Raw genomic sequence first — 26,762 nt, forward strand, 5'->3', positions numbered from 1 at the left:
TTGGATTGAGTATTTTTTAACGATTCATTTTATTTCTTTTGTTGGCTTATTAAATATAACTATTCGTTGCATTCTTTTAGTGGTTATTTTTACCACAGCCTAACTTCAAGTGATGTTGTATCATTTCACATACAGTATAAATATCTTACATTAGTGCACTGCCATTCCCCCCTCCCTTGGCTTTGTGCTATTGTCATACATTTTACTACTACACATGTTATAAGCCCAAAATACATTATTATTTTTGGTTTAAACATTAACTTATTGTTAAAGCAATTTAAACAATTAAAACATGTAACATATGTCTTTATGTAGTTGCCACAACCAGTGTTCTTCATTCCTTGGTATAGATCCAAGTTTTCATCTTGTATCATTTTACTTCTGCTTGAAGGACTTCCTTTAACATTTCTCACTGTGCCAGTTGACTGGATGAGTTCTTTCAGCTTTTGTATGTCTGAATATCTAAAAGAGTCTTTATTTCACATTCTTTTTTGAAAGATATTTATGCTGAGTGACGAATTCTAGGCTGAGTTTTTTTTTTTTTTTTCCAGCACTTTAAAGATGTTGCTCTTCTAAATTCTAGCTTTTGGTTTCCAATGGGAAAGCTGTTGGCATGCTTATCTTTGTTATTTTATATATAATGTGTCCTTTATCTATGGCTACTTTTAAGATTTTCATCTTTATCTCTTGTATTAAGCAATTTTATTATTATGTGCCTTGGTGTCATTTCTTCATATTTCTTCTACTTGGAGTTCATTAAATGTCCTTGATCTAGCTATGAGTATATAGCCTTCATCACATTTGGAAAGACTTTGACCATTATTTCTTCAGCTATTTTGTTGGTTTCCTCCTCCCTTTGGTAACTCCAATCTCATGTATTTTAGGCCACATAAAATTGTGCCCCAACTCACTGTGGCTCTGTCTTTTTTATTTTTTTGGACTTTTTGTTTTTGGTTTCTTCTTGCTATGTCTTCTAGTTCTTAATCTTTTCTTCTGCAATTGCTAATCTTTTCTGATCTCTTTCAGTATATTGTGTATTTCAGTTTATTTCTAGTTTTCCAACTGTACAATTTTAATTTGGGCCTTTTTTGTGTAGGTCTACTTATCATGCTTAATCTTTCTTCTAGCTTCTTAAACATATGGAATACAGTCCTAATAATTGGTTTTTTTTTAATTTTTTTTTAACATTTACTTATTTTTGAGACAGGGAGAGACAGCATGAACGGGGGAGGGTCAGAGAGAGAGGGAGACACAGAATTTGAAACAGGCTGCAGGCTCTGAGCTGTCAGCACAGAGCCCGACGCGGGGCTTGAACTCACGGACCGCGAGATCATGACCTGAGCTGAAGTCAGACGCTTAACCCACTGAGCCACCCAGGCGCCCCCTAATAATTGTTTTAATGATCTCTTCTACTAATTCTATCTTCTCAGTCATTTCTGGGTCACTTTCAATTTATTTTCTTTTCATTATGACTCACATACTTCTGTTTCTGTGCATGTCTGGTAAGTTTTGCCAGACATTATGAATTTTGCCGGCTGGATAATTTTTTTTTAAATCTTATAAATATTCTTGAGCTTTGTTCTGGGATATGGGCAAGTTACTTGGTAATAGCTTTATCCTTTTGACTTTTGCTTTTAAGCGTTGTTAGGCAACACTGGAATAGAATTTAATCTGAGTCTAATTTTATTCCAGTACTGAGGCAAATCTCAAAGTACTCTACTTAAGGCCCCATGAATTAAGAGACTTTCTATTCCGGCTTGTGGGAACAGGCACGCTTCCTGGGCCTGGTATGAATACCAAGGACTGTTCTGACTAATTCTTTTAAGTGATTCTTTTCTCAGCATTAGTTTCTTCACACAGATGAGCTAATCAATACTTAGCTGGATCTTTTAGGGGAACCTTCTGCAGATCTCTGGAATTCTCACTGTGTGAAAGGTCTCTTATCTCCAATACTCTGGCTTATGAATTCTATGAATTCTCCTTGTGTTCCCACCTCCATATATGTAACTCAGGAGCTCACCAAGCTTTACTTGGGTTCCCTCTCCCTGTCCTACAATCAAATTTTCCTCAGGCAATTAAGTGACAACATCTATGGGCATCATTTCATTTGTTTCCTGATTTTCAGGGAACACTAGCCTTTGATGCCTGAGTGTCAATATCCTATGAAGTGTTATTTCTTTTTTTTCTTTTTTTTTTTTTTTTTTTTTGCTTCTGGTTGTTTCTAACCAAAAAAAAAAAAAAAATGTAACTCCAATCCCTATTATTCCATCATGGTTGAAAACAAAAGTCTTCTGGGTTCAATTTTCTTTTAAGCAGATTTAAAAACTAGGACAAACATCTTAGATTTACTCACTCATTTAATATTTTTAGCACTCTTCATTTTTTTTGTGCGTATAGCTGAGTTTCCATGTAATATCATTTTCTTTCAGCCTGAGGAAACGATTTCTTTAGTGCTAGCCTATTGGCAATGAATTATCTTAGCTTGTTTATATGAAAATGTCTTGATTTTATCTATTCTTTTTTAGAATATTTTGACTCAATATAGAATTCAAGGGTTTTTTTGTTTGTTTGTCTGTTTTATTGTAGCCCACTAAAGTCATTCCTTTATCTTCTGGTTTGCAGTTTTATTGACAAAAATACTGTGATAGATCTCATTTTTGTTCTCCTGTATCTAATGCATTTTTTCCCTCTGGTTTCTTTAAGATTTTCTTTTTCTTCCTGGTTTTCATCATTTAGATTATGATGTGCTTTAATGTGGCATTTATTCTGCTTGGTGTTTGTTGAGCTTCTTTGAAGTTTGGAAATTTTTTGACTGTTTTTTCAAATTATTTTTCTGATTCTACTGTCTTTTCAGAACTCCGGCTGCCTGTGTTAGGCTGCTGGATATTGTCCTAACAGTGACTGAGACTCTGTTCCTTTTTTCAGAATTATTTTCCTCTCCGTGCTTCAACTTTGAAAGTTTCTACTACTATGTCTGCAAGTTTTTTATTTTTTTCTTCTGCAGTCTCCAATCTATATTTAGGCCCATGTGGTAAAGTTTTCATGTTGGATATTTAATTTTCTGCTCTAGATGTCCCATTTGGTTCCTTTAATGGCTTCTTTTTGTCTCATTAACTTCAGTTTTTCCTTTAAATTATTTTTTCTAATAATGTGGTTTTATTTATTTACTTTTTAAATAATCTCTGCTCCCAGTGTGGGGCTTGAACTCCTGACCCCTGAGATCAAGAATCACATGCTCTACCAACTGAGCCAGCCAAGTACTCCTTAAAAATCTTAAGTATGGTTATTATGGAGTTTTAAAAGTCCTTTTCTATTGGGGCGCCTGGGTGGCGCAGTCGGTTAAGCGTCCGACTTCAGCCAGGTCACGATCTCGCGGTCCGTGAGTTCGAGCCCCGCGTCAGGCTCTGGGCTGATGGCTCAGAGCCTGGAGCCTGTTTCCGATTCTGTGTCTCCCTCTCTCTCTGCCCCTCCCCCGTTCATGCTCTGTCTCTCTCTGTCCCAAAAATAAATAAACGCTGAAAAAAAAAAATTTAAAAAAAAAAAGTCCTTTTCTATTAATTCCATAATTTCTGTAATATCTAGATCTATTTATATTTCTCTCCTGGTTATGGGTCCCCTTTTCCTGATTCATTGAATGTCTAGTATTTTTTTTTTTTAATGGATGCTGAAGATGGCTTTGTGATATGTCAAGCTGGCTAAGCTGACCTATAGTCTCCAGAATTATTTTTCTCGTATGTTTCCAATTAGGTTAAGGTACAAGGCATATTCTCTCCTGGAAGATGGAGAATAAAAGGGAAGTAGCAACGATTATGTAAGACATACACACACCTTCTCCAAATTATTCAATCAAACACACATCTAGGTGCTGTTTTGAAGGAATTTTGCAGATGCGATTCAAGTCCATATTCAGTTGTCTTTAAGTTAATAAAATGGAGATAAATGGGCCTGACTTTATCATTTGGAAGCCTTTAAAAGAGGACCCAGATTGGGGCGCTTGGGTGGGTCAGTTGGTTAAGCGTCCGACTTCGGCTCAGGTCATGACTTCAAAGTTCGTGAGTTCGAGCCCAGCATAAAGCTTTGTGCTGACAGCTCAGAGCCTAGAGCCCATTTCGGATTCTATGTCTCCCTCCCTCTCTGCCCCTTCCTTGCTCAAGCTCTGTCTCTCTCTCCTTCAAAAATAAATAAACATTAAAAAAAAAGGGGGGTGGCGCCTGGGTGGCTCAGTAGGTTAAGTGTCCGACTTCCGCCCGGGTCATGATCTCTCAGTTCGTGGGTTCGAGCCCCATGTCAAGCTCTGTGCTGACATCTCAGAGCCTGGAGCCTGCTTCGGATTCTGTGTCTCCTGTTTCTGTTCCTCCCCTGCTCGCGCTCTGTAAAAAATTAAAAAAAAAAAAAAAAAAGAGGGCTCAGAACTCCCTGAACTCAGAGAGTCCAAACAACAACTGGGTCTGAAAGTGCTCCGCTGTTTTCTTCCTCCTCTTGCTTTCAGCCTGCCATAATCTCTCCTTCTTGACTGCACTACAGACTTCAAGTTTGTTGAACCAACTCCCATAATTGTGTAAGTCCTCTCCTAATAAATCCATACACACACCCATTTCTTGTTTTTCTTTTTCCTTTTCTTTCTATTACAGTCTTGAGGGTTGTTTTTTTTTTTTTTTTTTTCGGTTTGTTTGTTTTTTTCACATTGATCATGCCATGAATTCGTAGGGAATGGGTTCCAGCAACTCAGGCTCCTTTCCTTTGGTTCTCACAAAGTGTGCTTCTCTGGGTGGAGCAGGCTGGCCCCTCATTTGAACCCAAGTATCTTTCTCTTTGGCAGCCTTCTTTTTCGGAGAATTTTCCTTCACATACTTCAGGAAGCAATCTCGGCTCTATGAGTGCTTAATATGCTCAATACGTACGTGAATTCTCTTGGCAAGAATCTTGCCCTTAATTTGTTTGCTTTCAACAATGTCAACAGCATGCTGGGTAACACTGTAGATCCTTCCAGTTTTGCCGTGGTAACATTTGTGGAACATTCCTTTTTGAACAGCGCCCATTCGGTCGATGTCTACAATATCATCTTTTTGTAGATTTGCATGTATGTGGCAGAAAGAACAATTCCATGTTTTCTAAAAGGTCCAGAGAGCAAGTACCTTTCCTCTTTCCCTTTATGTTGGTCATTTTGGCAAATTATTGGAAGATGGCGGTTCCAGCTGAAAAGCACACATATATATTTCTTATACACTGAGCCTTGAACAACACGGGTGTTAGAGGCGTCAACTCCCTGTGGGTCAAAAGTCTGTATAAAACTTTTGACTCCCCCAAAACTTAACTACTAATAGCCCACTGTTGACTGGAAGCCTTACCGATAATACAAACAGCCGATGAACACGTATTTTGTATATGTTATATACAATATTCTTACAATAAAGTAAGCTAAAGAAAAGAAAGCGTTATTAAGGAAATCATAAGGAAGAGAAACTACATTTATAATCATGTACTGTACTTCTAAAAAAAAATCTGGGTAGAAGTGGACCCATGCAGTTCAAACCCATATTGTTCAAGGGTCAACTAGATAGATGATAGATAGACAGATGGATAGATGGAAGAAGGATGGATAGATAGGTTGATATGTGGATAGATAGACAGATAATAGAGAGATGATAGTCCCCTATTCATTCTTCTCTGGTTGAACTCTGACTACTTAATCCTGACAATACCCTAGTCATTGTGAATATTAGGTTGTCGAATGTCCGAAATTTTGTTCTCTTCCTTTAAAGGGTGTTGAAGTTACTTTTGGCAGAGAGGTAAACAGCTATTAATCTTTCGAGGCTTGTTTTTAAACTTTATTAAAAGAAGTCAACTAGGAGTAATTTAGACCTACTAGGTAATGCGTGATCCTCCTGGAGTCCGGTGAACCATCCAGGTGCTCAAAGAGGTTTCTCTCTTTCAGTTAGTCATAACTCAAGCAATTCCAAGCCCAGTGTGAGCTCTGGAAATTGTTCGGTTTTAGGATTTGTAGTTTTCTTGGCCTGATGATGGGGAGTGTTTTCCTATAGAAGCATATGACTAAGTATTTAATTAAAGACTCGAGGGACACTATCTGGGACACGAACTCCCTTCTTTCTGATACTCTGCCTGGAAAATTCCAATATTCTGGCCTTCCTTCAACTCAAGAGATGACTATCTCTGCTTGAGTACCCTTTCCTTGCACCCATGACCAAGAAAGTGTCTCCGTGTAGAAACCCAGGGCAATCCTAGGGCTCATCTCATTTGTCTCCTATCAGGGACCATGATCCTGCACCGCCTAGTATCTAATGTCTGAAAACACTTTGTCATACATTTTATCCAGCTGATTGGTGTTTACAGCAAGAAAGTAAGTCTGCTGTCATAGCAGGCATTGCATCATGGACAAAAATGTAAGTCTACCTTTTTGGCCATACCTCTGCTTCTGTCTCTCCAGATTTTCTTCCTAAAGAAGACGTAATTCAAGGACCTGTACTCCTATTTCAGGATGCTCTGCAAGTTCTTTTTCCTCCATCCACGCCTCCCAGACCCCAAATCCCATTATTCTTATTCGTGCAGCAGGCCAGAAGGGGAGGCAGCCCGGGGGGGCGGGGGGGAAGCTGCAGTTAAGCTGGAAGATGTGAGCAACGTCAGGATGGACAAATAAGGGAGAGAAGGATGACCCGAGTCTGGGGGGGCAACCAGAGCAGAGTTGCGATGGATGCATTTTTCTGGAACCAGAGAGGAAACGGGGCCAGCTTGAGCAAAGGGTCATGTCTGTGAAGACTGGAAATTAGGGACCAGGTTATGGAGAACATAGGTTATGGAGAACATGTGATGCCAAGGGGAAGAATTAAGAATTATTTCTGCTTTCGGGGCACCTGGGTGGCTTAGTCGGTTAAGCATCTGAATTCAGCTCAGCTCATGATCTCATGGGTTCAAGGCCTGCATTGGGCTCTGTGCTGACAGCTCAGAGCCTGGAGCCTGCTGCAGATTCTGTGTCTCCTCTTTCTCTGCCCTCCCCCACTTGTGCTCTGTCTCTCTGTCTCTCAAAAATGAACAAATGTTAAAAAATGTTTTAAAAAGAGAATTGTTCCTGCTTTCATTTATCCATTAATTCATTTTATTTTACTTTATCTTATTTTATATTTTATTTTATTTTACTTTATTTTAAATTTTTTTTTTCAACGTTTATTTATTTTTGGGACAGAGAGAGACAGAGCATGAACGGGGGAGGGGCAGAGAGAGAGGGAGACACAGAATTGGAAACAGGCTCCAGGCTCTGAGCCATCAGCCCAGAGCCCGACGCGGGGCTCGAACTCACGGACCGCGAGATCGTGACCTGGCTGACGTCGGACGCTTAACCGACTGCGCCACCCAGGCGCCCCTACTTTATTTTATTTTAAAGGAGGAGTGCAAGTGAGCAAGAGGCAGAGAAAGAGAGGGAGAGAGAGAAGTGGGGCTCACCTGAAGTGGGGTTCGAACTCACGAACCGTGAAATCACGACTTGAGCCCAAGTCAGATGCTTAACGACTGAGCCCCTATCCATTAACTCATTTTTTAAATTGTATTGAGTGCTTCCTGTGTGCAATCTCTTTGCTCGGAACTATGGACCTAGGGAGCCATTGAAAGTTAGAATGAAGGGAATGGAGAGCTGGAAGAGGTAACTACTGGTAAGTACACGAAATAATACCCTGCCCATTGAAACATAACAAATACATTCACACTTGGCTGCTGCCCCTGAGACAAAATGCTTGACTGAAAATATAGGTGTTGTCCTTTCTCCCGCGGGCGTACCACACAGTTAGCTGTGTGTTAAGTTTACTGGATGGCAGAGCAGAAAAATTCCTGAGCGGAGATCCGGGAGACCTTGGGTGTAGTGCTGGTTTTGCCTCTCTCTGGCCCTCAGGCAAGCCACTCGCTCGTCTTCTCTAAAACAGAACAAAAACCAAGCAAAACACATTAGGAACAAAAGAGCAAGAACGTCCTTTCTCTTGGCCAGAATAAGATCCAGTCATGTATTCAGAAACACTTACGCAGTGTCTCCATGCTAAGCACAGTCCCAGTGGCCGGGATACATAGGGAAAGAACGTCAAGGAATCCCATTATGGGGTCTCATACATTAAATATATGCTGAAGGTGGGTGAGGGGAAGAAGCAAGGACACAAGCACTGATGTGGCCCCGGCCTCCGGAGGCTGAATCGCTCAGACCTGCCTTTGCCTCCTGTCGCTCTGAGCGGTGGATGGCTGGGCCTCCAACAGCAACTTCGCAGGACGCTGCAGTCAGGGAGAGAAAAGACCTTCAGACTCAAGTGTATCAGGTCACACAGGGAGGGCAGTGAGTTTGCTGGGGCACCTGGCGCGCCCCATCCCTCTGTCAAGGGGACGGCAGAGCAGAATGATTTTAGGCTGACTTTCCCGAGCCTGACCAATGGAGCCCCAGCAGCCCAGAGGGGATCGCTTCGGAGCCCCAGCAGCCCATTAGTTTGCTTCGGCCACCGGCCACCGTAACAAAGTACCACCCACCAGGCGTCTTTAACAACACACATTATTAGCTTCTGGTTCTGGAGGCTGGAAGGCCAAGATCAAGGTGCCGGCAAGCTGGTTTCTCCTGCAGCCTCTCTCCTTGGCTTGCTGATGGCTGCCTTACCGTGTCCTCGTTCAACCCTTGCTCTGTGCTTGCACATCTCTGGTGTCTCTTCTCTGTGTTCAAATTTCCTACTCTTTTTTTTTTTTTTAAGTTTATTTATTAATTTTGAGGTGGGGTCGGGGGGGGAGGACAGAGAGAGAGAATCCCAAGCCGACTCTGCACTGTCAGCGCAGAGCCCAGTCCCGGGCTCGAACTCACAGACTGTGAGATCATGACCTGAGCTGAAACTAAAAGTCAGACGATCAGCTGCCTGAGCCACCCAGGCGCCACCAAACTTTCTTTTCTTAAAAGCACATCATCAGATTGGATTAGGACCCACCCTAATAGCCTCGTTTTAACTTTACCACTTCCTTAAAGGCCCTATCTCCCAAAGTCCCATTCTGAGGTCCTGGGAGTTAGGGCTTCCACGTAAGATTGGGGGTGAGGGGCACATCCACCTGTAACAGAAGCCAAGTCTCGCGTCTCCCACTGCTTAGCTCAGTGGGGACAAGGGCGAGGGGCAGAGGCCAGGGGCGGCTCTCCCCTGAGCGGAAAGCACTACCCATGTGCCAAGACTGACAAAGAAACCAAAAAAAAAAAAAAAAAAAAAGGGGGGGGGGAGCCAGCAGCTTCCAGGGCAGACGCTGCTGCTCGGAAAAGTGCGAACATGGCCCTTTTCCAAAATTAGAGAGCTCTGCCGCTCCCATGCTGCTCTAAATAGCGCCTGTTGATGCCACTGTCAGCTTTCCTGAGACCTCATCTGTTAACCCCTTGCTGGGCACCAGCATGGCCCCGAGGACACACGCCCAGACGCGCCCTCCCGGGCCCTGGAGAGCCCTCTTGTCGGCCCTCGGGCTCCGCTGGTCCCGATGCTCTCTCCTTGTCTCCTCCGATCTCATTTTCAATGCTGGCCATTACTCTCCAGAACAGAGAGAGGCGGGGGTCTGGCACGCCGCACAAGAAATTATTTCAAAGAAAGCTGTTGCCATGGGAACCGGTTGTCAAATGCTTTTCTGCGAGGGAGGTGTTGGAGAGTAGGGCCCGGCCTGCTTTTCTCCGGCATTTGCAACAAGAACAATGAAAGATTGGAGAGGGGGGTGGGGAAGAAAGCGCTTGGCTGTCAGAAATTCACCCTGAAAGAGAGCCAAGGGGCTTAAGGTAGGCCTGCTCTCATGGAGCCTTCAGCCTGCGGTGCTTAAGGGGCAAGGCTGGGGAGGAGCTGGAGGTGGGGAGAGGAAGCAGCCAGAAGCCACCTTAGAGGGATCAGAAAGTGTTCCCAGGGCTTTTATTCTGCACTCAGCCCTGGGGCCAGGCTCTATCAGAGATGCCGAGACAGTCTGTCGCTTTGGGGAGCTCAGGGTGGGTCTCCCTGGGGAAGGGGAACCACACTGGGGAGCACCAAAGGACCCACCTTCGCCTTGCCCCTGGACTCAGGCACCCCACGAGGCCTCTCGACACTGGACAGTAGGCATGTCCTCCACTGAGCCTGGAAATTCTGGTTGTCTCAATCTGCAGCCTGCGACGGCTCACCTTTTGGGGCTCAGGGACACCTCAGAACCCGGCACACAAGGACACAGACACAGTTTCAGGGCCAGTGGAGGAAATGCTTCCGTCTGTCTCTTTCTTCTTAAACTATCCAGAGATGGCTTCTGTCGCCACTCACTAAGAACCTTAATAAGTCTGAACTAGGGGATTACAGGAAGTGACTTTCTCTCATGAGGTGGCAGGAAACTTTGCATCTGGAAAGCCACTGGAGGTGAGGCAAGTCCCAAAGAGAAGGGCTGAAGCACAGCATTATTTATTTTTATTTTTATTTTTTATTAAGTAAATTCTAAACCCGATGTGGGGCTCAAACTCGCGACCTGGAGATCAAGAGTCACGTGCTCTACCGCCTGAGCCAGACAGGTGCCCCTAAAGTGCAACATTATTAGTCTCATACAGGGCTGATATTCATTATAAAGAAGTCTAATAATTCAAGGGCGCCTGGGTGGCTAAGTTGGTTAAGCGTCCAACTTCGGCTCGGGTCATGATCTCACAGTTTGTGAGTTCGAGCCCGGCGTCAGGCTCTGTGCTGACAGCTTGGAGCCTGAAGCCTGCTTCGGATTCTGTGTCTCCCTCTCGCTCTGCCCCTCCCCCGCTCATGCTCTGTCTGTCTCTCTCTCTCTCTGTCTGTCAAAAATAAATAAACATTTAAAAAAATTAAAAAAAAAAGGAGTCTAATAATTCAAATGTTCAAGGCCAGTCCCTTTGAGCCTTTGAAAAAGGGCATATTTGAATGATCAGAGATGTTCACGTGGCTTTCCTCAGCTGCTGGCATCCCCAACTCACTGAACCTGAATCCCCACCTGCACTTCCTCCTGACTGCTGGGTATATGCTTGCTTCATTTAGAACCCCCAAAGAACAAGGATGAGTAAAGGTGGTTGTGAAAGGGCGGGCCTACGCCGGCCGACTCCATCTTGTTCTGTGTCCTTCACCTTGACCACGCCTCCTCCCCTTGAGTAACCTCCCGCTCACCCGTTCAAATTTCCCGATCAAAACACGCCCGGTGACCTGCGTAACAGGACTCCGACCCTTCCCCAGCCAATCGGCTGAGGCCACAGCCATTACCTCACCAACTGCCCCTAGGCCCCAATAAAACCTTTGTCCTTTTGAAACTCGCTCTCCCTCCCCGGTATCTCACCGCTGCGTCGGTGCAGGTAGGAGATTGAGCTCGAGCTAGCTCGAATAAAGGCTCTTTGCTTTTGCATCGGACCTGGCTCCCTGGTGGTCTTTGGGGATCACGAATTCTGGGCATAATGTTATGGTTGGTTGAGTTGAGTCCTCCCCAAAACTCATGTGTTGAAGTCCTAGCCCCCAGTACCTCAGGGAGTGACCTAATTTGGAAATAGGACCATTGCAGAAAAAAATAGTTAATTAAATAGTTACTAAGAGGTCATCTTTGGAGCATGGTGGGCCCTTCATCCAGTATGACTGGGATCCTCATAAGAAGAGAAGCACAGACAGACGTAGGGGCAGAGACAGAGGCAGAGATTGGAAAGACGCGTCTGGAAGCCACATGCCATGAAGGATTGTAGGGAACCACCAGAAGCGGGGGGAGAGGCAGGGAGCAGATTCTTCCTCATGGCCCTCAGAAGGCGCCAACCCTGCAGACCCCTTGCTCTCTGCCTTCCAGCCTCCAGAACTGGGAGACAATACATGTCTTGTTTAAGCTACAACAATGGCCTTGATGAGGGAGCGTGGGGCAAGCTGAGGGCAAAGTACAGGCTAAGAGGACCCCCCACCCCTGGGTGGGATATGTGTGACATTCCCCAGGCACTCCCGGCTGCCCAAAGACAAAGGAAAGGACAGAAAACAAATGGTTAAGTTGATAGAGTCTCCATCAGTTTACAAGTATCTTAGTAAATTACAAGACAAAGGCAATCTCATCAATAGCCCAATCTCCAGAAACCTATAGACTCCCTTTCCTGGAGCACCAACATCCCCCCTCCATAGTGATGTGGGGAGCAAAGGCAGAAGGAAATGGCAGACAAAATTAAATTTCCTTCTAACCTGCAGCCCACTGACAAACACTTGAGGCAGGCAGATTTTCTGCAGGAACTCCTTACTGTGTTAATGCTAATGTTTTGCTAGAAGGAAAAACAACCTTAGCTGACAATAGCTAGGCCTCCAGTATCCTGGAGTCTTCAGCATATGGAAATCTCTTCGGGAATTTCCTTTTGACTTTAGCTCCCCCCACTCCATAGTAAATACCTAGTCTCTCCTTATGGTCCGGGGGCAGCTCTTCCTGCCCACGGGTCCTGTCCCTGTGCTTTAATAAAACCACCTTTTTGCCCCAAAAACGTCTTCAAGAATTCTTTCTTGCCCGTCAGCTCCCAACCCCACAAACCCCACCACCACCCCGAAACCTCATCGGCCCTATTGGCCATCCTGTGCTCAAGTTCCTGAAGGCTAGTGATACAGCAGGAGATTTGTCCTTGGCTTTCGGCTTTGCTAAGCCTTCCCACCTCAGGCTCACCTAGATGTTGGGCCCTTGGCGTAGCACGTGACTTGGTCCCCTCCATCCTGGTTCAGGGCTCCCACGTGAACTTTCTTTTTTCTCACACTTGGCTTCCTGGCCGCAAGACACTCATAAACCATCTCACAGAGTTCAGGTCCCCTCCCCTGGCCTCTGTCCCGAATGGTCAAACAGGAACACAGTCTCTAAAGGGTTTCCTCACCTCGGAAATGAGTCTGTCGCGTATCACCATCTTCCTCCTCTCTTGTGGAGTCCAGCGCTTCCTTAGGCCCTGGCTCCCAGCTGGCCAACAGCATAGAACAGCACCACAGAGGGGCGCCTGGGTGGCTCAGTCGGTTAAGCGTCCGACTTTGGCTCAGGTCACGACCTCGCGGTTCAGGAGTTCGAGCCCCGGGTCAGGCTCGGCAGCCGACAGCTCAGAGCCTGGAGCCTGCTTCAGATTCCCCCTCTCGCTCTGCCCCTCCCCTGATTGCATTCTGTCTCTCTCTCTCTCTCTCTCTCTCTCCCTCAAAATAAATAAACGTTAAAAAAAAATTCAAAAAAAAAAAAAAAAAAGAACAGCACCACAGAGAAGAACAAGTCGGCAAACCTGTCTCAGCTGCCACGTGTTCCCAGAGGCCCCAGGTTGGCCCTACTGGCCGCCCCATGCCAGCCTCATCGATGCATTTGCCAGGAGTTGAGACAGTTTAACAAGGGCAGCAGAAGAGCTGTCGCCTCATTTTGAGACGTCAGACACTACGACAGCTGGTGGGAGACATTTGGGGGTGTGGCCCAAATCACAGCTGGCCGGAGGCCGCCTGGGTTGCCGCGTCAGACAGCAGCCCCGATCCCGACACCAAGCCCTCTCGGTGACCAGAAGTGACTTCAACGCGGCTTTTGCTTTCTCTCAAAATTAGTGACGTGGTACATGTTGAGTTGAAGGCCTTCCAACAGACGGAGACCCGATCCAGAGGAAAGAGGGACACTGAGCTTATCTAGGGAATTGCAGAAACCTAAATTATCAACACAATTAAATTCACAAGGGAGGAGCACATCAACTTACTTGGGCTGGGCGGATCTGTCTTCTCAACACACTTCATCGCACGGTGTTGTTTCATCAGGTTTCCCCACAGGAACCTCCTGCGTGCCCACCTTCTCACCACAAAACAGAGCAGAGAGGAACAGAGACAAGATGGCGGGTGAGTTCTAAGATGCAGAAAGCAGTCTACCCGTGGGAACGGCCAGGGGCTCGGGGATACCACTCTGCTCTGGGGGCCAGTGGAAGGAAAGTGCAGTCTTTCCTGGATCTCAGGTAACAACCGATCCGGGAGGCAGGCCAGGCAAACAGTTGGCGATAAGTAGAGGTTGGGGAGGTGGGGCGGTCTAGGTAGAAAGGAAGGGACTAGGGGCGCCTGGGTGGCTCGATCGGTTGAGTGTTCGACTTCAGGGGTCAGGTCACGATCTCGCAGTTCGTGAGTTCAAGCCCCGCGTCGGGCTCTGCTGACAGCTCGGGGCCTGGAGCCTGCTTCGGATTCTGTGTCTCCCTCTCTCTCTGCCCCTCCCCTGCTCATGCTCTGTCTCTCTCTCTCAAAAACAAACAAATAAATAAATATTTAACAAAATAATAAAGAAAGGAAGGGACTGATACTTAACTCTTTCCATATGCCAAACCCTGTGCCAGTAACTTTACAGATATTATTTCATTTACCCTCATGGAAATCTTTATGAGAGTCCCATTTTACAGATGAGGAAACCAAGACTCCGACAGGGATGAGATTCGAACCCGATCCTTGACTCAGAGCCCAGGCTCTTTCCCCACAATGCTAAATATTCCGAGAAGTTAGTTAAACGCAGGGACTGGCAACCTGGCAGGTTCCAATCCTCACGAGGAGGTCTAGAGAAAGAAAGGCCATTCTCCTCTATGAGACCAAAGTACTCAAGAGTCATCAGGGCAGGAAGCAAAGGACAGACCACTGACCAAACACCTTGATGGTTGAGTTATCACATGTGGGACTGGAGTTGCTTGAATTCGTCTTGCCTCATGTCTCGATTCACCTGTAATTTATATTTTCCCACTATAGGTCTTTCTGATTAAGCCATGAGTTCCTTAAGCGTTCGTTGTGGTGCGGTAGCCCATCCTGGGTGGGTCCTCCATAAATGATGATGGAATGAATGAATAAACGAGTCCTTAGCTGATGAATGGCACCACAGAGATTGCTAGATCAGGCAGGGACTAGGCAGACGAAGTGTCAAAAAGAAGCCCGTTTCCCCCCAAAACCCTTGGAGAAATGTTGGTGGCCCTCGTTACAATTCTCTCCTAGGAATCTTTGTACTCTTATGTGGGTTTGATGGTAGGGGTTTTAAAAACCCACATATACTGGGTTTACAAAAATAAACACAGGTTTGGGGGTTTTTTTCTACACACTTCAGGCTGAATTGACTTACGTTTTCATTTCACTTGCTTTTCGTATGTGTGATGGGAGGGGCTGTAAACAGTGTTAGAGAAGACAGAGAGAGAAGGCTCTGGGCTCCTCAGAAGCATCCAATCCATTGTTTATCCAAGGCCACAAAGAGCCCAGAATGCGAGCATCCTCCTTCTGAGTTGTTCCCATGGAAACCATGCTGGTGCTGTGCAGACACAGAAGGGCAACTTCTAGCATGATCGGCTCTGGCTCCTGAGAGAATGTAGTGCCTGAGGTGGGGAGAACTGCGGACAAGCCATGAGGAGGGAAAAGCAAAAAGATTGCTGCTCCACAACCAGAACGTACCCCTTCCTCCTCCCTCGTCTCGCCCCCCTTTCCCCAACGCCCCAGTGGGAAATGCCAGCCCCTGCATGACACTGAGCACAGACCTTCCCTGGACTGAGTGACGGGTCAGACAGACATCTGCTTAGGAAGGCTAGAATGTTAATTGCACTCTGTCATGTCAGAGGAGGAAACAGACGGGGCTGAGGGGCGGAGCAGGAATCCTGCACAGGGCAGTGTCTGATGCATTCTGCAGTGTGGACGGATGACGGTCAGGCGTAACCAGGGCAAGAAAAGACATGCTGCTGCTTTCCCGGACAGGGAGACAATGGCCACGCAGCCATCGGTCTTTTAGGCAAGAGCGACTGGCGTTGACATCTTTGTTTCTAACGCCAGCTCCACATCTGGTTCCATGCCGCCTGCTGGTTGTGTGACCTCGGGACACCGCGTGACTTCTCTGAGCCTCTGTTTTCTTGTCCGTCACATGAGGATAATATGATCTGCTGCCTAAGCTTCTTGAAATTCAAAAACGAGTTCATATACAGGAGGTTCCCAGCACGCGAATGGGGGCATGATCAGCATTCAGCCAGGGTTCGTGTCCTCTCCCCTTTCCACCTGCAAACTGACTTCCACTCTGGCATTTCTTCCTTTGCAATGTGTCTCAGCATGCCCCTCCTTCCCATCCTTCTCTGTATCTGTTTCTACGGAACAGGCATCTGCCAGGGAAATGCTCAAGGGCAAATTAGAATCTACTGAAGGATGCAGGGGTATCTTGTGGAATATTGAGATAGGAAACACAGCCAGACCTCCTAAAGGCTCGGAACAAGGAACTTGGACCAAATGGTCCCTCGCCTTATTGTGCTGCAGCACACCTGTTTCTCTCTGCTTGTCCACTTGCCCCGCCTCTCTGTGCACGTGGAAGAAACAGTCATGCCAGCCCTGACTCCACACGGCCTTCCGACTTGTCTGTTCCGTGGGAACTGGAAGTCTCTCTGTGCCGGCCCTCAATTCCATGAAGATCATCTCATTTACCCACATTCATTTTTTTTTTTTTTAATTAAAAAAAAAATTTTCTGGGGCGCCTGGGTGGCGCAGTCGGTTAAGCGTCCTACTTCAACCAGGTCACGATCTCGCGGTCCGTGAGTTCGAGCCCCGCGTCGGGCTCTGCGCTGATGGCTCAGAGCCTGGAGCCTGCTTCCGATTCTGTGTCTCCCTCTCTCTCTGCCCCTCCCCCGTTCATGCTCTGTCTCTCTCTGTCCCAAAAATAAATAAACCTTGAAAAAAAAAAATTTTCTTTTAACCGTTTATTTTTTTTTAAGCATTTTTTTTCCAACATTTTTATTTATTTTTGGGACAGAGAGAGACAGAGCATGAACGGGGGAGGGGCAGAGAGAGAGGGAGACACAGAATCGGAAGCAGGCTCCAGGCTCTGAGCCATCAGCCCAGAGCCTGACTCGGGGCTCGAACTCACGGATCGCGAGATCGTGACCTGGCTGAAGTCGGACGCTTAACTGACTGCGCCACCCAGGCGCCCCATAACCGTTTATTTATTTTTGAGACAGAGAGAGACAGAGCACGAACGGGGGAGGGGCACAGAGAGAGGGAGACACAGAATCGGAAGCAGGCTCCAGGCTCTGAGCCATCAGCCCAGAGCCCGACGCGGGGCTCGAACTCCCGGACCGCGAGATCGTGACCTGAGCTTAAGTCGGACGCCCAACCGACTGAGCCACCCAGGCGCCCCTCATTTACCCACATTCAATCAGATGCCCCGCTACGGTCCATTCACTTGTGGCCACAGACAGTGCCTAGGGTCAGACCTTCCCCTTCCCCGGGGGGAATTCACAGAGAAGGAGCACGAAATGAGCACACACCCAAAGTATGCTTTGTTCTTCAAAGCCCCACCCCTACCCCTGCCTTAGCGGATCTGTTCCTAAATCTTTGCGCAGATGACTCAGCGGGAAATTCCGGTCCAGACTTCCTCCTAACACACGCCCTGTCCTGGACGAGACAAGCTGCAAAGTTCCTGGAAGGAATGAGGTCCCCATCTGTGCCCATCATACGTCCACACATCATCCATATGCATGAGGAGGCAGACAGAGCGAAACCCAGGAACTTCCCTCCTGCTGGTCATAAGGCAGGGGCAGAAATTCCAATCTTACAAATGTGTCCAAATGTTGGCATCTGGAGTACCGAGAGATTCACTCAAGCTCTAAGGAAATCGTGAAGATGTAAAATACGAGTTGGATTGCAGGCACAGCTATATGCTGGGAGACAGACACAGTGTTTGGTTATACTGGATCCTTTCACAGGAAGTCAAAAGCCATTCTCCATTGTGGAGTTTATTAGGATTTATCTGTTTTATAATTTTTTTTTTTAATTTTATTTTTGAGACAGAGAGAGACAGAGCATGAACGGGGGAGGGTCAGAGGAAGAGGGAGACACAGAATCGGAAACAGGCTCCAGGCTCTGAGCTGTCAGCACAGAGCCCGACGCGGGGCTCGAACCCACGGACCGCGAGATCATGACCTGAGCCGAGGTCGGACGCCCAACCGACTGAGCCACCCAGGAGCCCCAAGGATTTATCTGTTTTAGAGTCCATCAAGCTTTGGGGTGGTGTTCTATCTGCATTATTATGCCAGCCTTAGAAGAGGGCAGGCAAGAGACTTAGTCCTGTATCTAGAATTCTAGAGGGAAGTGATTCATTTAGTCACTCATTCATTCAACAAGTGTTTACCGAGTGCCTGCTATGAGTATGGCAGTGTGTTAAATCCTGGGGATGAAACAGTGAGCAAAAGCAGGCAAAATCCTTAATCCCGTGGAGTTCACAGTCTAACGGTGAAACGCGTACTGCCCCAAGCACACAAGCTTTACAAAATTGCAGCCATGACAGAGGTTCACAAGAGAGGAAGCCTGAGCCTGAAGAGGGAGTTTTGTCCCCTCAGGGAGTCAGCTCACTAGCCAAGTGATGCTTGCTTGAGTTATGAGTCCTGTGTAGGTGTTCTCAGGAACCGAGGCGAGGAAGAAGGATTCTAACTGGAGGAAACTGCATGTGCAAAGGGCCTGAGGTCTGAGGGACACGGAGAGGAGGGACTAAATCAGGCCAATGAGAGTGGAGTGGGGAGTGGTGGTTGTGGAGCAGGAAATATGGTAGGGGTTTTACCTGTTCTGGATACAGGAGGGTGACGTGAAGACATCTGCATGGTGAAGAGGTCACTATAATTCAGGTGAGAACAATATATAGCCTGAACATGTGGTTATTGGTTTTGGTCATGACTGCAATGGAGATGAGTGGATTTGAGAGATATTCTGGACGTACAATCGACAGAACCCGAGTACGAGGGTGAAGGAGGGGGCGATGAGGGTGGCCCCGAGGGCTCTGGCTTTTACCCAAGTGGATGGCGACATGCACAGGGACAGCCCCTGCCAGACGAGGGCCAGGATTGGGTGCTGAGCGTTGGAAATGCCTCCACTTCTATCATTCTGTCCTTGTCTAATCTAGTCTACGTTTCTTCCAAAGAAGGATTAGCACTTTCAAAGAACTTAGAATAAGGGGGTTAATAAATCTCATCTGACTGCAAGGGACCAGAAGCCCCAGCTGTCACCCGGTTACATATTTTTATGAAAGGGGAATAACAGATGGCAAGTAAGCATATGAGCAGGTGCCCAACATCGTATGTCATCAGGCCACTGCAAGTTAGAGCTACAAGGAACTGTCGCTGCAAACCTTTTAGAATGGCCGACATCCAGGAATGCGACAATACCAAATGTTGACAGGGCCACAGGAACTGTCATCCATCGCTGGTGGGAATGCACGATGGTATAGCCACTTTGGAAGACAGTTTGGCAGTTCCTTACAAAATCACACCCACTCTAACCATACCATCCAGCAATCACGCTTCTCGGTATTTATACCCAGATGCGTTGAAAACACATGTCCACACAAACACCTGCGCACGGGTATTTAGAGCAGCTCTACTCAGAATTGGAGACTGCCAAGATGTCCCCTGGTAAGGGGAGAGAGAAATAAACCGTGCACCCAGACACCGGAGTATTATTCGGTGCTCAAACGAACGAAAAGACCTGAAGGAATCTTCAACGCCTATTACTGAAGTCAAAGAAGACAATCTGAAAAGGCTACATACCGCAGGATTCCAACTATATGGCATTCCAGAAAAGGCAAAACTACGGAGATGGTAAAAAGATCAGGGGCGGCCAGGGTTTGGGTGGAGGGGGAAGGGGGAGGGGGGATGGATATGTGAAGCACAGGCAATGTTAGGGCAGTGAAACTCATCTGTATGATGCACGATACATGTCGTTATACACTTGCCCAAACCTACAGCATCCTTTGTACAACACAGAGTGAAACCTGATGTAAATTATGGGCTTTAGTTAATAATAATGTATCAATACTTGTCCATTCCCGGCCAGGGATATACCACGCTACTGCAAGATGTTAATAACAGAGCAAACTGGGGGACAGGGGGTAGTATATAGGAACTTTCTGCACCGTCTGCTTCATTTTTCTGCAAACCTAAAACTTCTAAAACATACAATCTGTTAGAGAAGAGAGGGCAAATAGACCGCGTTTATCTCTGTGTGATGAAACCATGACATCTTTTTTCTTTTGTATGTGGCTGTAATCTTAAAACCTCAACGTGGGCAGGTTTCATTCCTATGTATCTAAAAACTGTTACATGATCCGTACATAAATACATGATTCATACCTAAATACTTCTTTATTGAAAATATTTGAAACACGGCAAAACGATTTAGGGGAAAAAGTCAATCCCACTCCATTCCAGAGGGGTAACCGTCAACAAATTGGTGAGAAGCCTTCCGGATATTCTCTGTGTGTCTTCTCTGGAGGTACAAACGCCAACACGTGGGTCTATCAGTTAGAAACGTATTCATCTAGAGAGGTTTACAAAAAGCAATTTAAACAAATGGGGATTTTATTTGACTCACAATCCAGGAATTCTGGGCACAAGTAGGTCCTCGAGGTAGCTCAGTGGCTCAGTGACCTTAGACGGCGCCACTGTCTTGATGATTCTCTGGAACTTTCGCCCACATTTGTGACCTGTGGCTGCAAGAGGACTCGCCCCCTCCAGCCGTCCACCTGTCTGTATTCAGGCTAGAAGAAGAGGAAAGGGCTGCTGTATCTGACCTTTTGATCAGAAAAGCAAAGATTTTCCAGAAACCTACCAACAGAATTCCACATATGTTTCATTTGCCAAATATGGCACATGGCCACCTCTGGACGCAGCAGAAGACTGAAAGGCAAGCATTCCAACCACGAGGGGAGTGAGTATCAAGGAGGCAATGTGGCAATTGCTTTAGGGTCTGCTAACGGCTGTATCTGACAAAACAGCTATTTTTTTTTTTTTTTTTTTTTTTTTTTTTTTTGCTTGTGTATGGTTTTTTTCTCCTCCTCTTCCTCTATTTGTGTATGTTTTTAATTCACGATACGTCTTGGAGATTTTCTGTAAGTGCGTTTATATCGCTCTAATTCTGCATGATATTCCATAGGATATGTACATGATGATTTTTGTTTCTGTTGAGAAACATCAAGACTGCTCTTAAATCTCCCCATTTCAAACAACGCTGCAGTGAACTCCTTGTACAAGTTTCCTGGGGGAACACGTGATGATATCATTCTAGGATTGCTACAAGGGCAATTGTCTAAGGATAAGTGCTTTTAAAACGCTGATGGATTCTGCTGAATTGCCCTCAAAGATGGGCCAATTTACATGCCCCCCAGTACTGTGTGTGAGTGCCTATTTCCCACCTCCCTACAAACAGAGGAAATCCTTTTTTTTTTTTAAGTTCATTTATTTATTTTGAAAGAGAGATAGTGTATCAGCAGGGAGGGGCAGAGAGGGAGGGCGAGAGAATTCCAAACAGGCTCCACATCCTCAGCACAGAGCCGGATGCAGGACTCAAACTCACTTACTGTGAGATCATGACCTGAGCTGAAATCAAGAGTCTGACATTTGACTGAGCCACCCAGGCACCCACCAGTGGAAATTCTAGATTTTATCCAAATAAGGAGCAAAAACATCACATTATTCAATTCTTCTGTATTGGATTACTGGGTGTTTTGGCTGATTCTCTAGGATGTTTACAGTAGATAATTATAGTAACTGCAAATAACAGTCTTATGACTTCAACATTTGAAACTTTTATTTGGATTAGCCTTTCTTTTAGTTTTGAAGAGGCTTAAAAAAGCCTTTTTTGGTTGAACCCTTCAGTTTAGTGCCCTTATGCTCTATGGTTATTATTCTCCAATACGTGCACTTGAGGCTACACATTCCCTCTGGTTACTGCTTTGTCTTCATCCACAGGTTTTGAACAATAGCGATATTTTCCTCCTTATATATCTTATTCACTTGTTACTTATTTTTTAAGTTTTATTTATTTAAGTACTCTCTATACCTAAAGTGGGGCTTGAACTCACATCCCTGAGATCAAGAGTCGCACTCTTCTCCGACTGAGCCAACCAGTGGCCCTTATTTGTTATTTTATATAATTATCACTTTAGACTCTTCAAAATACTTTACACACTTAATAAAAAAAAAAAAAAAAAAAAAAAAAAAAAAAACCTCAAGCAAATACTTCCTTCATGAGGCTGTATGTAAAAGTTTCCAGACCAACCTCCAACTCTTCCCAGGAGATAGTCACTACCCACAGGTTTCGATTCTTTCTTAAATTAGCATATTAATGTATTCATGTTTTGTTTTCTTTAACAATCATTTTTATTGTTGTGGCCATCCGGCATTTTTGGAATTGAGATTTTCTTTGTGACCTGGTAGCTAATTTTTATTCCGTTACCTTAAGTGTGTAAAAATAACGTAGGCTGTCTTCATTGCATATAAAATTCTACATATAGTTATTTGTAAAATGTGTTCGTTTATTCAAACCCTCTGTATCCTCACTTAATTTTTGCTTACTTTATTTGCCAATATATGAAAGAGGAGTGTTTTCAATCTATGGTTGAAAACTATCAATGATTATGACCACTATGATTATTAATTCATTTATTTCTTTTTATATTTCTGTCAGTTTATGCTGACTATGTTTTAAAGTTAGATGTTTGGGTGCATAAGGATTGATAACTAGTATAACTCCTTGATGAATTATAACTTTTATAAATACAAAATAAAACTTCTCTCATAATAATTTTCACTTCGAATTCTATTCCTGTCTGATACATTCTTTTCATTAACATTTGCTTAAAACACCTTTCTTCATGTTCTGTTTTCAACTGTCCTAAAGATATTTGATTTTAAGAAGTTTTCCTTTAAAGTGTATATTCCTGGATTTGTCTCTGGCTCTTATTAGATTGTATTTTTCTTCTACGGTTTGGAAATTCTACGTGACAGTTCTATGTTTTGACGATATCCTTTAACCTAAAACTCATTTTTTTTTTTTCCTATCAAAATCTAGTGCTAATGAGAAATGCATCATTCTTCTAGATGCTCTCAGTGCACGTAGAGGGGAACTCATGTATGTGGGCCTGGAGGCCCTCCCTCTTAAAAACATGGTTTTTTGTGATTTCATTGGATTTTGGATAAGAGAAGGCATGGGGGCGCCTGGGTGGCGCAGTCGTTAAGCGTCCGACTTCAGCCAGGTCACGATCTCGCGGTCCGGGAGTTCGAGCCCTGCGTCGGGCTCTGGGCTGATGGCTCAGAGCCTGGAGCCTGTTTCCGATTCTGTGTCTCCCTCTCTCTCTGCCCCTCCCCCGTTCATGCTCTGTCTCTCTCTGTCCCAAAAAAATAAATAAAAAACGTTGAAAAAAAAAAATTTAAAAAAAAATAAAAAAATAAAAAAAAAATAAAAAAAAAAGAGAAGGCATGGCTTCACATGTCACTTTTATCCAATCTCTATTCTTTTATTATAAGGGGAAAGCAATTGAGAACGCATATTTCAAAACAGAGAGACGGAGAGAGAGAGAGAGAGAGAGAGAACACAGAGGATGATAGTCAAGGAAAAGGGACGATTTGGTGATGGGAAAACTTTAGGCATCAGAGTGAGTTTCTCTGGGGGCTTGGAGCCTTTCTAGGGCAACTCCGATTACACCGTGAAGGTAAACTTCTCTTCCAAGTGTAAGTTCAGCTCTGCTTGTTGCGTCTAGTTTGACATTGGCTAGAGACAAAGCACAGCAGGGAGCGTGAAAAGTCAGATGACAAGCCTGATCTTTGGCTAAAGAGTCAAGGCCAGGGACCAGGAACCAAGTCCTATTTTGAGTGTCACCAGGAGTTACTGGTATCTGAGCCAAAGAGAGGCTGAAAGTTGTAGTGAGTTGTACCTGGGGTTGTTTTGCTCAGGTGTAGGGACTGTCATGAAGGAAGAGGTTTTTCACACTCACACACACCTAAAACTAGGGGACAGGGCATGGCTATGCAGGAGCACATGGAGAAGCACCAGGGTGGCTCCGGAGACAGAGGAAGCAAGGAGAAAACATGAGTAAGAGCCATTCCTGTGGCTTTTGCCGGAAAAGCAAAGCACAGGGGCAAGTTCAGGAGTGGCTAGGCTGAAAATTTGGGGTGGGCTCTGGGTCATAGGAACTGTCCCCAGTTGTCCGGTACCTGGCCCAGGGGTGATTAGGGCAGGTAGCTAGTGATCGGGAATGTGAGGGCCTGATTCAGGAAATGGTTGGGGTGTGGACTCACTGGATTGGTGGGGCTGCGCATGAAAAGCGCTGGCTCTAGAAACTGACCAGCCCTGGGAGGAGCAGTCCCTCCAGCATCAGCAAGGCCTCAGATAGCAAAGCGTCAGAAAATAAAAAGGCGTGATTAATACGAAAGTCTCAGTTCAAAGTGGGAACTGACGATCAGGAACCAGCAACAAGGCCCAAGTGCCAGCAGACTGGAAGATAAGAAATGGTTACGTGGAGATCCGCTCCCCGCCACAGAGGACCTCGGGGAGGTTTCCAGACGCTGCCCACACAGGTGGCTTCTGCCTAAAGTCAGTGCCTGATGTTGCTCAGAAACAGAAGATTGTGTTCCCAGCTGGAACATCTTGCCTCTCCGTTTCCCCGCAGCTCATGTAGCACAAAGATAAGAGCAAGGGGCTGCCCAAAGGAGTTTTAAGATTAGTGAATTTCCCTTTAAAAGGCTTGACAAAGATATAAAACTTACATGGTGTTTCACTGCTGCATGGAGCACTTAATCTCCACTCCAGTGAAGAAAACAATGATCGTCCGCACGATTCCAGAAAAACCCAGACCTAACTCAGCCCGTTCCTCTGTGGATGGGAGATCTGGTTTCTCTTCAGTGATGGGAAGAACCAACAACCCCACCCCCACGCCCCGCCGATGAGCTTCCGAGGAGAAGGCAGACTCCGAGAGAAGCTGCCAGGCCACATCCAAGATGCTCATGTGCAGATCCGCCACGGCGGACCGGCCCTGTTCCCCGGGATCTCCAGCTCAGCCAGATCCAGCTGAGATGTTAAACAGACTCCATCAGTGACAGGAAGCCCGGCCAGCCCGGAGCCAACACGTCTGGTCTAATGAAAAGGCCTCTGGCTGGTCGCGCTGGAGGCAACAAGTACAATCCTCTAAGATGCTCGAGGCACCTCCTCCGTCCTGTTTTCTCGGCAGCCTTGGCAGCCGCACTTGAGTCGACACAAAGAAATGCTGAAGCGGCTGTGACCCGGGAGCCTACAATCCACAGAGGGCGGGAGAAAGAGGAGCCCTGTCCATTTCTTTTCAGCCTCCCGTCAGGAAGCGAGGCAACAGATCCAGGGGCGGTGGATTCTCGCCCGGTTTTGTAACCATCGAACGTTCGTGCAGCCCCTCCCAGCCGGGCACTGCGCGGGGCGCCTTGGGCCGGGCAAAGAAGAGAACCCAGGCTTCGCCCTCCGCCAGCTCGGGCCCCAGAAAGGGGATGAGGGCAGCACACAAGACCCAGACAGACAGGGAAGGAGCGTCCAGAAACGGCCGCATGGGGAAGCCAGGAGCGCACCCCCCCCCCCAAACCAGCTGCCCCTTACGGCTGGCTGGACGGGATGGCGCTGGGAGCCGCAGCAGGTGCATGCTCGCCGCCCTGGGGAATTCAGTCTCGTGCGGGGCGCAAAGGAAGGAACGGAAACCCCTCCACGCCCAGAGCCGCGTGGACAGTGGCCGCAGTGTGGACGAACCGCAGAAATAGCACAGTGGAGCACTTGAAGTGGGTGGTTGAAGCACAGGATTTCACCAGAGTGGGGAGGAGCGAAATTCAATGTTCCGGCCGGAGGGAGCGGGGCTCACGGAGACAGAGAGGCCAGGACGTTTAGGGCCTGCCCAGGTCAGGGAAGCGAGAGAACAGACGTGGGGACGGCCCGGAAGGGCCAGGGTGCAGAAGACAGATTTAGCCCATTCACCCTGCAGTCATTTTTAAACGTTGTGGTGAAAAGCACAAGATGTCAAGTTGAGCCTCTGAACCGTTTTTAAGTGGACCGTTCAGGAGTGTTAAGTATGTTCACGTTGCTGTGAAGCAGATCTCCAGAAGTGTCTCACCTTGCAAATGGGAAACTCTGAACCCGGTAAACAACAAACCCTCTCTCCTCCCTCCCCCGTGTGCCAGGTAACTCCCATCCTACCTCCTGTCTCTGTAAATCTCTGACTGTTCCAGGCACCTCATTTAAGTGGAATCCTACAGTATTTGTTTTTATTTTAAGGGGGGGGGGGGACTGGCTTACTTCACTTAACATGATATTGCTTCTGTAATATTTATTTATTTTTGAGAGACAGAGAGAGAGAGAGAAAACATGAGTGGGAGGGGGGGGAGGGCAGAGAGAGAGGGAGACACAGAATCCGAAGCAGACTCCAGGCTCTGAGCCGTCAGCACAGAGCCCGATGTGGGGCTCGAACCCATGAACCGTGAGATCACAATCTGAGCCCACGTCCGACACCGAACCCACTGAGCCACCCAGGCGCCCCAGCATAAGGTCTTTAAGATTCATCCGTGTTGTAACATGTGACAGGATATCCTTCCTTCTCAAAGCTGAATCACATTCCATGATAAGTATTCATCACCTTTTGTTGATCTATTCGTCTGTTGATAAACACTTGCGTTCCTTCTGCCTCTTGAGTATTGGGAATAGTGCTGCTATGAACATGGGTGTGCAAATATCTCTTTGAGTCCCTGCTTTCAGTCCTTTTGGGGGCACACCCAGAAGCAGGGTTGCTGCATCATATGGTAACTCCATTTTCAATTTTTGAGGAACCACCATACTGCTTTCTATAGTGGCATTTTACATTTGTAAGTGCATGAGGGTTCCGATTTCTCCACAGCCTCGCCAGCACTGGTTATTTTCTGTGTCCTTTAAAAAAAAAAGTTTTGGTTATTTATTTGGAGAGAGAGAGAGAGAGAGAGAGTGCAAGCAGGGGAGGGGCAGAGAGAATGGGCAGAGTGAGAATCCCAAGCA

The 26,762-nt window shown here is 46.2% G+C and overlaps 1 pseudogene; it reads right to left on the reverse strand.

Moving 5' to 3' along the window:
* Positions 1-4,681: 4,681 nt before the first annotated feature.
* On the reverse strand, positions 4,682-25,389 carry LOC123596340 (annotated as a pseudogene).
* Positions 25,390-26,762: the final 1,373 nt, after the last annotated feature.

This window comes from Leopardus geoffroyi, chromosome B1 (genome assembly GCF_018350155.1).
Source record: "Leopardus geoffroyi isolate Oge1 chromosome B1, O.geoffroyi_Oge1_pat1.0, whole genome shotgun sequence".
Lineage (NCBI taxonomy): Eukaryota > Metazoa > Chordata > Mammalia > Carnivora > Felidae > Leopardus > Leopardus geoffroyi.